The sequence below is a fragment of the Macrobrachium rosenbergii genome, chromosome 22 (genome assembly GCF_040412425.1).
Source record: "Macrobrachium rosenbergii isolate ZJJX-2024 chromosome 22, ASM4041242v1, whole genome shotgun sequence".
In the NCBI taxonomy this organism is placed as follows: Eukaryota; Metazoa; Arthropoda; class Malacostraca; order Decapoda; family Palaemonidae; genus Macrobrachium; species Macrobrachium rosenbergii.
This window is the reverse complement of record NC_089762.1, coordinates 33240891-33257008: the sequence shown is the minus strand read 5'-3', so window position 1 is coordinate 33257008 and position 16118 is coordinate 33240891. Positions and strand designations below refer to the sequence as shown.

The following is a 16118-nucleotide window of genomic DNA, read 5'->3' as shown; positions in this document are numbered from 1 at the left end:
TTATGGTATAGAATGCTAATTGGAGAATCTCGCTAGCAACCTTATCTGAGTTGGCTGGTGGTCCGTGTGCAGTAGAAGGCGACTTCGGTCCGATTTGATTATCTCGCTGGTGGGAGAAGCCGAGATAATGAGAACATTCGCTGTGCATCTCTTCCTCTTTACCCGACTCAATCACTTACATGGCGTGAAGGACAATCGGGGCAGGATTTGGTGTTTGCGCTGTCTCGTCTGCTTTTGAGGGGGCTGGGCGGGCCTCTTGCGACCTATTGTACCATATCTGCTGTAGATTTCTGGACGACTTGTTAATCCCATTAACAATAAAATACCTAAGTATTTCATATTGTTTTCCTGGATGACCCTTAGTAATATTTTAGAAAGTTTGCCTTACGGTGACAATAGTCCTTAATTTTTTGTTTTGCTAAATTCCCAGAGATATCTGACCTGAATATTATGTACATGGTAAACTGCTGAGCTAATTTAGCAGGAGTGGCTTTTGCCAGTTTAGATTTCGCAGTTGAACTTAAACAATTAGTCTTGAAAGGGTTTATTTCATGCTAAGTACATTATGCCAGAAACTATTAAAATCAAATAGTTATCAAGTTTGCAAGAACTAAATCGTAAAATTGATTCGATAAACTTTTAATGAGCATGATTTAATCCAATCTTTCAGCGATGTCAAGGAGAAATTCCGCTGATTGATACATTAGATATTGTCATCTGTGACTCGGTGACCTGCGATCAGTTAAATCAAATGCTAACTCTGCGCTTTTCATAATGACTTAGAAAATGTATCTTGTACGACCATAAGCTGGACGAAACTCAGAGTGTAAAAGAATTAAGTCAGGGAAAACTTACCCACATCTGTAATTATGCTGTACAAATTATCCTCAGAGGCTAGTTTATCTTGAAAATTTGTTTATACACAAATGAAGAGATATGCCAGTTTTAATCTCACCAAAAAATTTCGAAGTTTGTGTTGCTTAATCCAATACTTATATGGACACCATTCGCTGTACTTAAGATCATGACTACATAGATTTCCAGCCACGTCCTCTGTAAAGTTTCATTGGTGGTGGTGATTACGTTTGCGATCCTCAAAGGCGTTGATGACCCGAACGTTTGTTCGATACGCGGCATCTTCAAAGATAATGCGTATCGCACAAAGGAATAAGGGTTCAACGACCCCTAACAGAACGGATCACGTATGGTGTGACCACTTAACGGTGAGCTTACACGTCGAGCATGGCTGGGTAATTATTGTGTTGTGCTAAGTGTAACGGCTGATGCCCATATCGTGTTGTACTGCCCAGGGCGACATAAGCCTTAAAATTTATTCTTTGTGAAAACTGGCATTATCTACTTGATTTGTTTAATAAATTTTCAGTTGTAGACAGACTCTGTAGACTATTTTACTTCGGTCTGGGATAAAAATCTATAATTCGAATTATTGCGACAGCTGGCAACAGCTTTGGTCTGCAGCGTAACGTGTGTGTTTCGGGCCTAAATAAACTTTTCCTTGAATACCAAAAGAAGAAAATGGGTTAAGTTCTCAGTTTTGTCGGGACAGACTCAAATGTTTAAGAGGAAACCACAAGGCCGAGAAGAGATCCTTCATTCTCTGAACAATAACGCATCTAACTTGAACCACCTGTTCACGACTATAGGGGTTTGGACCATTTTCTGAAATGGACGATGGCACACGCCTGGTTGCCTTATGCTGAGAACTCTCGCTTGCCTCCTCGAGCGCTGTAGTGTGATTCCAAGGGGAAAAAAAATTTTTTGTTTTTTTTGTTTTTAGAAAATTATGTAACCACCCCCAATATCTTGTAGGTATTTTTTAAAATTTAAATAAAAGTGTTTCCGGATAATTGCCTTTTGTTTTATTCTCTTAAAATTCTTTTTAAATGTGTCTCTTACAGCCGTTGTAATCTCTCAAAATTCTTTACAAATATATTTCTTAAAACCGTTGTAATCATGTGTTGCTCATAATAAAGATTTTTGACTTCCTTTGGAGAAGTTACAGAAGCATTGCTGCCCCTCTGACCAATTTCACAAAGAAGAAACTGAACTACCAAAAATTTCAGCCTAATACAAACAATGAAATGATGCCTCATCCACATGGTGTGTTAGTTTTACTGAGGTTCTAAAATAAGCTGGCATCGGTGATAACTCATTTTACTGATTACAAACAAACAGACCGCACCTTGACACCTCAAAAATTAAGGTTTGTATTATATGAAAAAGGCACATATCAAACTAGCCTCATGATGCAACCTTTCTTCATTGCCTTACACTAACTGCATCACCAGTTTGTATTCGAATAAGTAAGAATATCTAATATAAATGCCATTCAAAACAACTAAGTTAATCACGAGTCGTGTTAGTTACCAAGCTTTGAATGAAATTTTGAACGATCTGGCAAGGTTAAGCAGCTGCAAATAAGGAGCAATGTTTAGGGAACACTAAGTTGATTTTATTGAAAGTATATGCAGTGGATATACAACAGGGTAGAGATTGCATTACTAAAAAAAAAGGTAAAGTACTGCAATTATTGTCTGTGCTTGTATTGCTTGGGGGTAATTTGAATGAGTAAAGCTTCAGTAGTCAAAGGACTTCATTGGAAGGGTTGGTACCGTTCTCAGCTAGCACGGCTGGGCCCGCGTTCGATTCTCCGACCAACCAATGAAGAATTAGACGAATTGATTTCTGGAGATAGAAATTCATTTCTCGCTATAATTTGGTCGGATTCCACAATAAGTTGTAGGTCCCGTTGCTAGGTAACCAATTGGTTCTTAGCCACGTAAAATAAATCTAATCCTTCGGGCCAGCCCTAGGAGAGCTGTTAATCAGCTCAGTGGTCTGGTTAAACTAAGGTATACTTAACTTTTTTCAGTAGTCATGTCATATAGGGATACTTCACTATTTTGATTTGAATGATATTTAGCATGCAAGAGGTATCCGTTGTAAAAAAAAAAATTAGGGAATGTATTATACGTTCGTGTCTCGAATGTTCATCGAAAATATACTTATCTATGCGAATACAAACTACTGATACAGGAAGTGTAAAGTACTGTAGAAAAGATTCATGATGATACTAGTTCATGAGGTATGCTTCTTTGCATACGATGCAAACCTTGATTATTATGAGGACCATCAAGGTGTGTTCATTTTGTTGATAATTGGTGATTGGCCTTTTACCCATGTCAACTTCCATTCAAAACCTCAGTAAAACAAGTACTTCATGCAGGTAAGTCATCCTTTCACTGTTAGTTGAATTAGAATAGACGTTTTTGGTAGTTCATTTCCCTCTTCGGACAACTGAGATGCTCGTCAAATGCTTGTGTCTTCATTTCTCCATCAGAGGGCAGAACATTTTTGCAGCTCCAGGTCTCCATCACGAAGCACAATATGTTAGTAGTTTCTCCATCAGATCGATGACACTGTTGATTGGATTCAACAAGACCATTATGAATCACTACCTGAAAAATGAGAGGGACAATTAGTCACCTTGCAGGAAACAAATCACGTTCAGTAAAACGAAGCAGCAAAAGCAAATGACAACCTATTTGTTGAATTTTCAATCACTTGAAAATAAGATACTGAAATACCACGGTTTATGAACATCTGGGTTAATACATGATTACTATAGGAAACCTGATTTTAGTCACGACATGAACAGTATTATTGATATCATTTACACATGAATTTAATGATAAACGTATGAAACCTGCAACCGAAATATGGTACACCAACTAGTGCATGATGAATATCAGCAAAGTAGCCCAGATGCAATAAATTCGAAAACGGACCTTTAATCAGTGACATCCCTTCTGTTCAGGAATTGAAATGATATAAAGCCTTACAGTCCATAATGCGGAAATCAAAGACATCACTTTAAACATGATTAAAATTTTTAAAAAGAGCACATTACTCAAGGAAGCTATTTGATATGATTGGCAGATAAAACGGGAAGCGTAATGAACCGAGTACGGAATCGTTAATAGGATCTCCAAAAATTAACAGCTGATAATGAGTGTTCCCAAGCTTATGAACGAAATTTCCGCCTGGTAAAGTATCGGGTAACAAGACGGTCGATCTAAAATTCGAGGAAAAAGTACACTGAAGGCAGTTGCTATATTTTCTATGCATTTAAATGCAAGTTGACTATAAAGACTACTGTGAAAAACAGGTTGTTTTAAGGGTCTGAGTATTATTTCCTAAATTAATATCTTATCACAACAACTTCAATATTTTTTTTTCCTCGCATACTTTGTTACTCAAGTCACTTTTTGTGTTAAGCTTGTTCTCTACTTGGATTTGAAAAGTAGTTAAAAATGTAATTATTAAGGTATTAAAGTTTTAAATGGGAACTTTGCTCAAACATTTATTTCTCTTTGGCTCATGGCCATGCTATAAATTACCCATTTTTACATGGGGTTTGAATAAAGGCTTCTAAGAATTACAAGAATTACTTATGATAATATATTGAAAATATCTAAGGCAGGTGAGAGGGCTAAAATGATTATTACTCATCATTATACCTGTTGTTATTAGCAATTAAACTGTTTTTCTAAATTTTAATCGAACCCCTTGTTCGTCTGTTCAAGATAAATTCTTAGCACCAGCATTCAAAATCTTTATGATCATGATTGTCTAATTACAAATACCTGTACGTAAGCTGTAATTACAATTCTCCTAATGCATGCAAAATTAGACTTTGTGCAGTTCTGTTTAAACACAAACCTAACAAAAAGTTCCCAAATTGCGCATATAATTTTGGGTCAAACTATATTCATACACTTCTGTAATTACACCAATTATGTATTTTTACAAATATGTCTCTCGTGGCTTTATTCCATTACGTAAATTTGAAAGTCAGATCGTTGATACAGGGTAATACAGCCATTTTGTAATTCGAGTGATTAATATGCAATTACCCTTTTTATCAAATAATGTATCTGAATTGATATAGTATCCGGTATCAACTAATAAGAGAGGAAAACCTATTAGAAGGATAGTCTTATTCGATAGTAAGCAAAAACTTTTTTCCAGATTTATTACGAACTATTTAACATATCTAAAGATAAAAATAATTTTAAAATTAGCATTGAAAAACCAATTACAAAAAAAAAAAAAAAAATACTGGATTCAAATTATGATGTCTATATGAAAATAAGGATCTTCTCAGTTTTTAATAAAACAAACAGCTATAACCTTGAAACCAATGTCTGACACTTTGCAGTATCAACTCTTTACCTGATTTTGTTTGAGAGTTCTTATTTCTTGATTTTTTAACAATGTTATACAAAAGACATATGATAAAACCGCTCGTCAAATGAACGAGAGGCAGCTTCATCTAATCGACTGAAAAGTATCCCTCCATTTTGACTTTCGAGGTATTAGTCATTTTCAACTGTCTGACCAAGATGCTAAGGATTAAAAAATCCTGACAAGATGCACAGAACTTATGATTTTTTCAGGGGAACTGAAGTATTTATTTATATTGTACTCCGTACATTTCAATTGCCTTCTGAGCACAAGACCTGATACGCAATACATGTTTTTTGTGATGATTTAAACTCATTTCGAGAAAATGTTTACACTGTCAAGATTTCCTTCTCTTCATAGATTGATTTTACTCACACTCGGGAGCCATAATATTAAAGACTGCTACAAAATAACTTTTCATGTAAAAATGTACTTCTTGGCAAAAAACTTAAATCTTACATGGCTTTGGAGAAAAGCAAGAACGAGGTTTCCATTATTGAAAGACATCAAATCACTCATATATATATAAAATAATTTTCAAAGCTTCACCAGCATAAGCGTGCACACAAATCCCTTTTCAAAACTTTCAAAACACACTCATGCGTTTTCAAAGTGTTATTAACATAAAAATCCCATTTCAGAGCATCAGAATTTTTTCTAACAATGCCTTCACTCCACCTATATTATTCCTTTCTAGACTTTCCTCATCTCTCCTTCAAAGCATTCAATAACTGATGTTTTTCCACCCCAGCATTACCAGCGATTCAGGCTTTAACTATCCATATTTTCCTCTCTTCACTATTTTTATAGCATCTAGTCAGTCCAATAACCTTCACCTTGTTTTAAAATCAATCCTATCCTGGAAAGCTTTTTCTTCATCCCTCATTTTTTTATTAAAAAAAAAAAAAAAAAAAAAATAACTATTTTTATAGCATCTAGTCACCACTTCACCTTGAAACCTAAAGTTTTTTCCTAACATCAGCCTCAATAATAATGCATCTGTAGTCATCTGTCATTCCATGTTCCATTTGCTCCCTTCTCTTACTTCACACAGGTACATAACTGTCCTCTGTTTTGTACCAGACTTTCCTCATAACTAATACTATTCATGATGCATATCACAGTCAATGTAACAGGATGTATGCTGGCGTTGAAATAACTCTTACCCCAAATAAGTTAATATCTCATTCTTCACTTGTTAGCCTTTTTTATAGTCAGCTGGACTGACCTACTTCTGTCATCACAATTTTACTAATACGCAAGGACAATTTTCCTTCTTACACCCTTAGAATTTTTTTAGTTACTATATTACATCTTGTTGAATCAAAACTCATTCACTCCTGGGCCATTTCCCTGCTATCCTTATATTTTCAACATAAACTACATTGATTACCAGAATCCACAGATATGTCAAGTCCAGTCTACGAGAATTTTCTTGAAGCAAAAAAGCGAAGTCAAAGATTTCAACTAGGAAGACTAGTAAGTAAGACCCATAACAGTTTTTGAAGAAACGTAAAATCCATTTGGAAACAGATAGGGTGAGATGATTACAAGAATATGGATGAATGGGTCGTGTTTAGACTTGGGAACTTAAATAATTTATCAGTTATGAGCATCCTTTAAGAGAAAAAAAAGGAAAAAAAACTTAAAAGTAACAGAGTAACAGTGGATCTGTCCTCATCTGGTGGTCTGAACTGGCCTTAACAATATTGTAGGACATTCCAGGGTTGAAAATCTAACTTCTATCTATCACTCAGGTCATTACATTGTAGGGTCCCACATGAGCCTACACGATCGTCCATCTTACCTGGCTGCCCGAAATCATACCCTGTGGGCATCCACTCCTCACAGAGAACATCTTTAGACATGCATGCCAGGCACACGTGTATAAGAAACACAGCAGACAGCATACACTTTTAATGTATACTGTCATCCACGATCATGTCACATCAAATGTATCATTCCTACTGGAAGCAATACAATGTCAGCTTTCCAGCTACTGTACTGTATATTTATCAGAACTCTGTAACTTGTATATAGAATTATGCACCATTTTCCATTCTAAAACAAATTATGCACCATTTTCCATTCTAAAACAAACATAGTTGAATGTATGTTAATCTCTATTTTGTTCACCTCATGTCAGGTGCTGAGTTTCTGCTTGCAAGAGCTCTTGACCTGTCTGCTTGTTGTCTTGAATAAGTTAGTAAGTTTGTAGACTCAGCCTCTTTCTCACACCTTCACTACATTGATGACCATGGAGATGACCAGCCCAGCCAGCCCCAACAATGTCAGCCTCACCAGCGACCCCGTTGCCACTGCCTCCAAACGTCTGCCCCCATTCATGTCTTCAACCCAGAAGCTTGGTTCTTCAGGGTGGAGACAATATTCTGATCAAAGAAAATTACCTCCTCAGCACGCAAAGCAGACGCTGTCCTCAAATTCCTGCCAGACGATGTTTTTGAGCAAGTTACAGGATGGCTCGCAACTTCAAGCCCCTGTCACCTATGAATCACTGAAGGATCAGCTGAAGTCATCCTTCAGCATGCCATCTGCCCTAAGAGCCAGAGGGACTGGCTGCTCCCACCCACAAATGAAACTTCCCCAAACAATTCATCAAAAGAAAGACGAACCACCAGAGGGAATGTGCTTCTCCCACTGAAGATTTGGAAAAAATGCCCACAAATGTGACAAAGGCTACCTGTTTTCAAAAAACATGCGAGAGGGTTGCATCCATGACCCAAACAACTAAACTTCAGTGGTGAGCAGACAGTTTGCCTCATAAGAAAAGCTGCACCTGCTTACCACTGTCTTTTTTCCAGGTACGAACGCAAAGGTTCAACATGCTTCTTCATAAAAGACGGTAGGTCAAACACAAAATGCCTCATCAACGTGGGAGCATGCAAATCACTCGTGCCAGCCAGTCCACACAAACGACTCAACTCCACCCCACCCACCAACATCTACGTATCCACTGCTAGCGGAGCACCACTGAAGATATACGAGAAGTGGACAATGAAACCGTCATTCAGTGGGAAAGACTACAGCTGGACGTTCATCACAGCAGCATAATGTTAGCACTTTCAGGAGCAGACTTCCTAAGAGAACACAATCTGCTGGTAGATGTAGTATTAAAACACCTGATCACAAAAACTGCCCCTGCATCATCACCACAACAGTGGATACGAAAAACTGTACCCATCGCATCAGCCACGCCACTGCCAGAAATAAGACACTTCTTACAGGAATTCCCAGAGGTCTCCAAAGACGGCCTGCAACATGGCTTAACCAGACCAGCAAAGCACAACATCCAGCACCACACAGAAACAGAAGGTCCCCCAGTCCATGCCCGCTTCAGACATTTAGCCCTGGAAAAACTCGCTCACGTCAAACAAATATTCAGGGAAATGGAAAAGGCAGGAATATTCAAAAATATGCCAGCCCATGGGCATCCCCCCTCCACATGGTACCAAAATCCATCGGAACATGGCATCCATGTGGAGACTATTGGCGACTAAACTTTAAAACGAAGCCCAACAGATACCCGTTGTCGAACATAGCAGACATCACCAACCAAATGAATACTGCCAAAGTCTTCACCAAAATAGTTCTGTTGAAGGGATATTTCCAAGTTCCAGTAGTGAAGAAAGACAGAGAAGACAGGGATTATCACCCCCTTCGGCAACCACATGTTCAATTACAGCTGCTTCAGCCGTCGGAATGCAGCGACAACCTTCCAAAGACTAATGGATGAGCTTCTGGATGTTCTTCCCTTCCGTGTTGTCTATGTCAACAACATCCTGGTATTTAGTCCCAACCTCGAGCAACACCTAAGAGACATAAAAAAAGTGCTACGGATACTCAAAGAAAACAGACTTGTAGTAAAGGAAGAAAAATGCAAGTGGGCAAAAACGACGGTGGAATTTCTGGGACATCAAATAAGCCTAGATGACATCAAACACCCCCGAGCAATATTGAAAGCAATCGCCAGTTTCCCAACACCAACCACAATCAAAGCAGTACAATTTGAATTTTCAAGACTAATTAACTACTACCATCGATTTATACCCAATATTGCTAAAATCGTGAATCCAATTTATAACTGTCTAAAAGGAAAACCGCAAAAATTATGTTGGTTAAATATCCAAGATAACGTATTTCTATTAGCAAAGCAGGCAATAATCTCTGCAGCCACAATCTTTCCTCTACCCCACGGGTTCCTCATTTTGACGACTAATGTGAGTAGCATGGCAATGGGTGCGGTACTGGAGCAGGACAGAGATGATGGTCGTCGACCATTGGCGTTTTTCAGCAAAAAGTTAACAGCAGCAGAACAAAAGTACCCACCCATTTGATAGAGAACTCATGGCAGTCCATAAAGCCATCCACCACTTCCACCACATGGTAGAAGGACAGCAGTTTGTCATACAAATGCACCACCAACCCTTGGTACATGCCTTCACAAAACCACAGATGCATGGTCAGCACGGCAGCAGCGTCACCTGTCTGCATTAGCAGAACACTCCTGCACCACAAGTACCTGAAGGGGTCTTCAAACACTGTAGCTGAAACACTATTGAGAAACTGCACCAACTCCAACCAGATCGGGATAGCCTATCCTGAAATGGCAGAGGTGCAAAAAGACGACATGGACCTACAACAACTGCGGAAGGACAAACCCGCCCTTACATGGAGTGACCTATCTATCAACAACGGTGAGAGGACTATCACCTGCGAAACAAGTACTGTACGCCCTCACCCCTACCTGTCAGCAGGTCTCAGAAGGAAGGCTGTTAACCTCACCCACAACCAGTCCTACCCATCAGGCCGCATAACCACCCGAATTGTAGCAGAATGGTACATCCGGCGGGGAATGAAAGCCTACATGATAAAGTGGACGAGAGAATGCCTACCGTGTCAGACGTCAAAAGTAATGAGACATGTAGAGAGTGGAATAGTAAAGTTCCACACAACACACTGCCATCTCACCAACTTCCACATTGACAAAGTGGGCCCTCCAGCCCCCTCTGAGGAGTATAGATACCTGTTAACCATCATCAACAAAAATACCAGGTGGCCAGAATCAATACCAATATGGCAACAGATGGCAGAGAGCTGTGTGAAAGCTCTCTTAGGATGGGTTAGCAGACATGGAATCCAACAAGTCACCACAAGTGATAGGAAGGCCAACTTCACATCCAGTTTATGGCACTCCCTCACAGACAGTTTGGGGGACAAAGATACAGTAGTACACAAAGACGGCCTACAACCCAGAGGCCAACGGTATCATCAAAAGGCTACACCAATTGCTGAAAGCATCACTTACCACTGGATGTCATGGAGGGAGCTGGAGAAAAAAGTTACCTTGGGTCCTACAGGGCCTGAGAATGTCACCACACGCAGCATTCAATGCATCTCTAGCAGAAGCCCCGTATGGACTAGCATTAATATTGCTGGCAGACATCTTTCAACATCCAACAAGCCCGACATCCCCATCCGACATCCGTAAAGCATTAGAACGGACAATGCCAGCCAAGACAACCTACAACATGGCAATGTTCATACAAGTGGATGCACACAAAGCCCCCCACTCTCACCAGCCTACTCAGACCATACCGGGTCATCCAATGAAGAGACAAAGCTTACCAGATGATAGTTGACGGCAGAACCATCTGGGTTTCTATCTATCAACTTAAACCAGCATATCTCCCAGACACTGACCTATAACCATAGGCCTCTCTAAGGGGTTGGGGGGGGGGAGTCCTGTAGGGTCCCACATTTACCTACATGATTGTCCATCTTACCTGGCTGCCCGAAATCATACCCTGAGGGCATCCATTCCTCACAGAGAACATCTCCGGACATGCACGCCTGGCACGAGTGTATAAGAATCACAGATCACAGCGTACACTCTTTTAATGTACACTATCGTCCATGATCATGTCGCGTCAAATGTATCATTCCTACTGGAAGCAATACAATTTCAGCTTTCCAGCTATATTTATCAGAACTCTGACTGTAACTTGTATATGGAATTAAGTACCATTTGCCATTCTCGTGTAAAGTTCTATGTTTCCGCTCACAAGAGCTCTTGACCTGTCATTTTGTTGTTTTGATTAAGTTAGTTTGTAGACTCAGCCTCTTATGCACACCTTCTCTACAACACCACACAAACACTCTCACTGCAACCAAGTGCTAGGCCAAATGACAGGGTGGGGGAAATTCTGTGGAAAAAAAAAAAATGCTTGGCAAGGTTTTGTTGTATTAGGTAATATGGCAGCAAGTCCTACTCGTGATAAAGTTTTGGAGCCTTCATTGTGTGGATATTCCGTGTTTTATAAATTTTACTAGCTGTGAAGAGGGGACTCACCATGCGGATTTGTGTACAAATTTCAAACTTGTCCAGAGCAAACACTACAACAAGAGGTATAAATTTTCAGCCAGCTTCACCTTATACAACTGGCACGCCAAAATATGACACAAGTGACTAAATGGTACTTGTTGAAAGGAGAAATAAATTTGTGGAAAAAAATAGAAAATGAATTAGTAATCAATGTTAGTATAGCAATACTAGTGCATAAACACTTGCCAAACAGTAAGTAAAGCTGTCAAAAGCAAGGCAAGCTCATGGAAAGCAAGTAAATTTTATGACATACCTAAGGATCCAATTGGGATGTGCACTGAGACTACCTTCTCATACTTTTGTTTGGCGAACAAAAAGACACTGGTAGACCTGGTTACATTCATGGGACAAAGACCGGCATATGTATGATTAATGGGGATGTGGTGAAACAAAATCTTGAGCACTTTGATAACTACCTTATTGGTGACGCTAAAACCAAAGAATCAGCATCCTCTGCAGACTCCGAATCAGGTAGTTACTACTGACATATATGTCGGTGTGGGGTTGACGTCTTAAATATAAATCCAAAGCAGAAGCTCACCTTCTGCAGTGTTCATCCTGAAAGATAAAATAGTATCACCCACCCAGAAGAATAGTTAAAATAACTAATGATATTGAAAACTTAAATAAAGATTGGTTACAAGAAAGGCAATGTTAGACAGGAAATTTGTCAATTTAACTTCTTAAATGTCAAAATGATATTTAAAGATAAATTATACAGAGAATTTTCACAAGATCGAACATTAAGTATAGGCATTAATTCAAACCTTTACGTAATTTAAGATTATGTTTTTCCAAGAATTGAAATGTAGCCAATACCATCCTCTTCAGTAGACGGTGTTTCTCGGAAAATTATATTCTAGACAATTATTTATCCTTATGTGACTGGAACAATGAAAAATCCCGACGTGTCTTCAAATGCACACAGAGATCATTTGTGAAAATTTTTAAAGTTACGTAACTTTAGAAAATTTATTATGAAAATTTCCCTGCACACAGAAAGGTGATCTTAGAAAATTTACCGAGTAATTTTGGAATGTTTCTTTAACTGATGCAATTTTAAGCAATTTTCTCAAAGTTACTAGCTCTAATAGCCTCCCGAAATTCATTATGATGTTAAACAATCACAAGAGAGATTTCAGGTGTTATTATTAGTTACTGTCATATTGATACCTGAGGCCTTTTACTAAATTAACAAGCTCTTCCTCTATTCAAGCATGGACAAGTAAAGCGGTCTTTATCACTAAGAAGAATGATACCGTAATCAAGTGATGTAAAGTAAGAAACCAATGAGTTAATTTTCAGGGTACTCGGGAGACTGAAGGAGTTTGTTGTTGATGGATTTTCTAAAACTGGCAGTTAGTGTATATGGGAGGTTGACTGGAAACTGTCTCAAAATGGAGATACATATTATCGATCCTATCTGAAGTTTAAATGAATTAAATTAAATCGAATGGGTTCATTTAAGCCTTAGGAAATGAAACAAGTTTCTTAAATAAATTATATAACTTCTGTAAATTCGTATACTTTTAACAATCTTTAATGCTGAAGATACATTACTGTATTTACAATTGTTAATTGATTCTAAATTGAAAATTTTCAAATGCATTCAAACTCTTATTTAGAAATGGCAGTGGAGGGGAGATTTAAATATAATTCAATTGCCTCTCTAACCTGGACATTCAAATTGTAATTATTGATATAACATACCTGATAAAATTTTTCTTTACAGGTAAGGTTGATTGGAAGCTGTCTCAAAATGAAGATATATATTATCGATCCTATCTGAGGTTTAAATGAATTAAATTAAGTCGAATGGGTTCAGTTAAGCCTTAGGAAATGAAACAGTTTCTTAAACAAATTATATAACTTCTGTAAATTCGTATACTTTTAACAATCTTTAATGCTGAAGATACATTACTGTATTTACAATTGTTAATTGATTCTAAATTGAAAATTTTCAAATGCATTCAAACTCTTATTTAGAAATGGCAGTGGAGGGGAGATTTAAATATAATTCAATTGCCTCTCTAACCTGGACATTCAAGTTGTAATTACTGATATAACATACCTGATAAAATTTTTCTTTACAGGCGAGGCAGTTAGCAGTTGTCCCAATTGCTTGATCATTTCCAGAAACACGCTTCTGCAAAAATGTATTTCTTTAGGAGTTCAGTTTCCTGAAAATAAAACTAGTTAAAATAAAACTTGCAGCACAGACAAAATATAAAAGTGTGTAGTAAATATCCAGGCTACTCTAAATAATAATTTAGTTAACCAAAGTATATTTTTATATAGTGAATAATGTACATCTAAGGCCTGCATCCAGTAAAATGTGTTTTATTTTCTACTTATATCACATACCATTCTGAATGTCATTTGCTATCTGTAAGTGAAATACCATACAGTACTGGATAAAATAATTGTAATCATTAGCCAATTTTCCAGTATCTATGCAAATTTTAGATAGCACTAGTATTTCTGCACGAAGCATTCTTCCAATATTGATGGTCTGGAACCTGCCACCATCTCAATGCCATCCTTCAATCATAAAATAATTCTACTATCTAAAAAGGTTTGACTTCTGACAACATCGTTGTTCCATGGCAATTTGTGCTACGGGTAAAATTAGGTAAAAATATCCAAATATACAGTACCTCAGTAAGACCATTCATTGTGCTGGCTGAAGTTCATGTAGGGAATTCAAGTTTTTTTTTTTATGATAAGCATGCTTGCCTGAGCTACCATATTGCATTTCTATGTAAAGTTTTGGATCCTTATTGTGGCTCAAGCCGTCTTCTAGTTTAAATAAATTTCAATATACCTTATGTAAGGATGGTTGCATATTAGACAAATTGTAGTACAGTTATTCTCGGGAAAATTTTATGCTTTGTCCTACATGTTACTAAAAAAAGAACTTTGGACCCCATCCTAACAGACTTTTCTCATAACTGGCTCAGTATTTTTAAGTGATGCCAGCTTATTTTTACTTTTTCCTAACTCAATTTTCCACACATATATAACAATACTGGGGCGTCCATGGTGCGCAAGCAAAGTTTTCTTGTAAAAGGAAAACCAACATGAAAGGTAAGTTTAAAAGTATGAAAATCTGGTAAATTTACTTGGAAGGGTACGTATAGCCCAGTTCAAAATAATGCGCAAAATGTACAGTATTGTCCTACACGGCCTTTATGGGGTGTATGAAGCTTCTCTCCCCTTTAGACGCAACCTCATCCTATGGGAAAATGTGAGGCATCCTGATGTTATATGGCTTAACCTAATCTAGGAAGCTGCATCCTACCTGACTATGTGGGAGGGAGGGCTTAATGGACCCATTTAACTTTTACTTAACCGAATGGCAGGTACTCACTGAATGCAGCCTAACCTCTTCTACCATAAGGGCTGCATTTTATCTGGCCTGTTGGAGTTCAGTCCCATCTAACTTCCATAGCTTATTCTATATTTAATGCTTATCTTAATTTCTAATAAACTTTCTTATGCTTTCTATGGACATTGCTAAAATTGAGTAAAGGAGTCTTACTCATCACCATTGCTCACACTTTCTCTGCTTGCTAGAAATTGTAATTAAAATGCAGCATTTTATTTTGGAGCTACTTTTGGCAGGCAAAAGTGTTTATGTTACCTTTAACTCTATAAATCACTGCAGTGTAAACATACTTATTGAGTAACTGAAAGAATTTAAAAATTTTTGTAGGAAAAAAAAAAAAAATATATATAATATATATATATATATATATATATATATATATATATATATATATATATATATATATTTAGAAATTAGAAATTAAGACGCAGACAAATTCTTCAAATTTGTATTTCACATTATTATTATTAAAAATTCTGTTTCGTATTTTTTAGTATTTGGTCAAATGTGCTGCGCTCTATTCTTTTCACGACAGTCAATGATTCACAATACCCCTGTTCAGGCTAGCTGGGTTGTTGTAGGAGTGGCTTTCCAATCAGGTACGACTCAGCACTACGTTAGGCTAGGATGTATCACTGTATTTCATTCTTCATCAGTCTCCAATATTTCATTCTTCACCACTCTCCAAACATTTGTGAAGGGAGCTATTTCAGTAAATATATGTATTTGTGAATGCTAAAAAATACTTCATTGCTGCAATTACAAAACTAATGTTTTTACAGTGACATTGAGTTGTTATTAGCCCTATTCACAGTGAAAATGCCTCTGAGAAAAACGGAAGAGTCTGAAAATATCTGAGAACTTTTCCATGTGAATTTTTGAAGCCAACTGGCAGAAAATGTTATTTAAATATAGGTCAGAAAAATGGATGATCAGACAAGGGCTACTCTCTGGCTTGTGTGCTGTTCATAATAGTTTGGGAAGACCATGATGTTACTGGAGTCATTAGCAAAGCCTTCATATTTTATCTGCAAAATACCATAACATTAAGATATCCTT

General features: G+C 37.5%; 1 long non-coding RNA gene across 1 annotated transcript in view; it reads right to left on the bottom strand.

Annotated features, from left to right (window-relative positions):
• Positions 1-1865: 1865 nt before the first annotated feature.
• The window catches only part of LOC136850722 (uncharacterized), a 15933-nt gene continuing 1680 nt past the window's right edge, over positions 1866-16118 (bottom strand). Inside the window, exons 2-4 of the long non-coding RNA XR_010856711.1 lie at positions 13743-13851; positions 12088-12229; positions 1866-3479 (exon numbers count right to left, since the gene is read on the bottom strand). This is a non-coding gene — a long non-coding RNA (uncharacterized lncRNA). The remainder of the gene's footprint in view (positions 3480-12087; positions 12230-13742; positions 13852-16118) is intronic.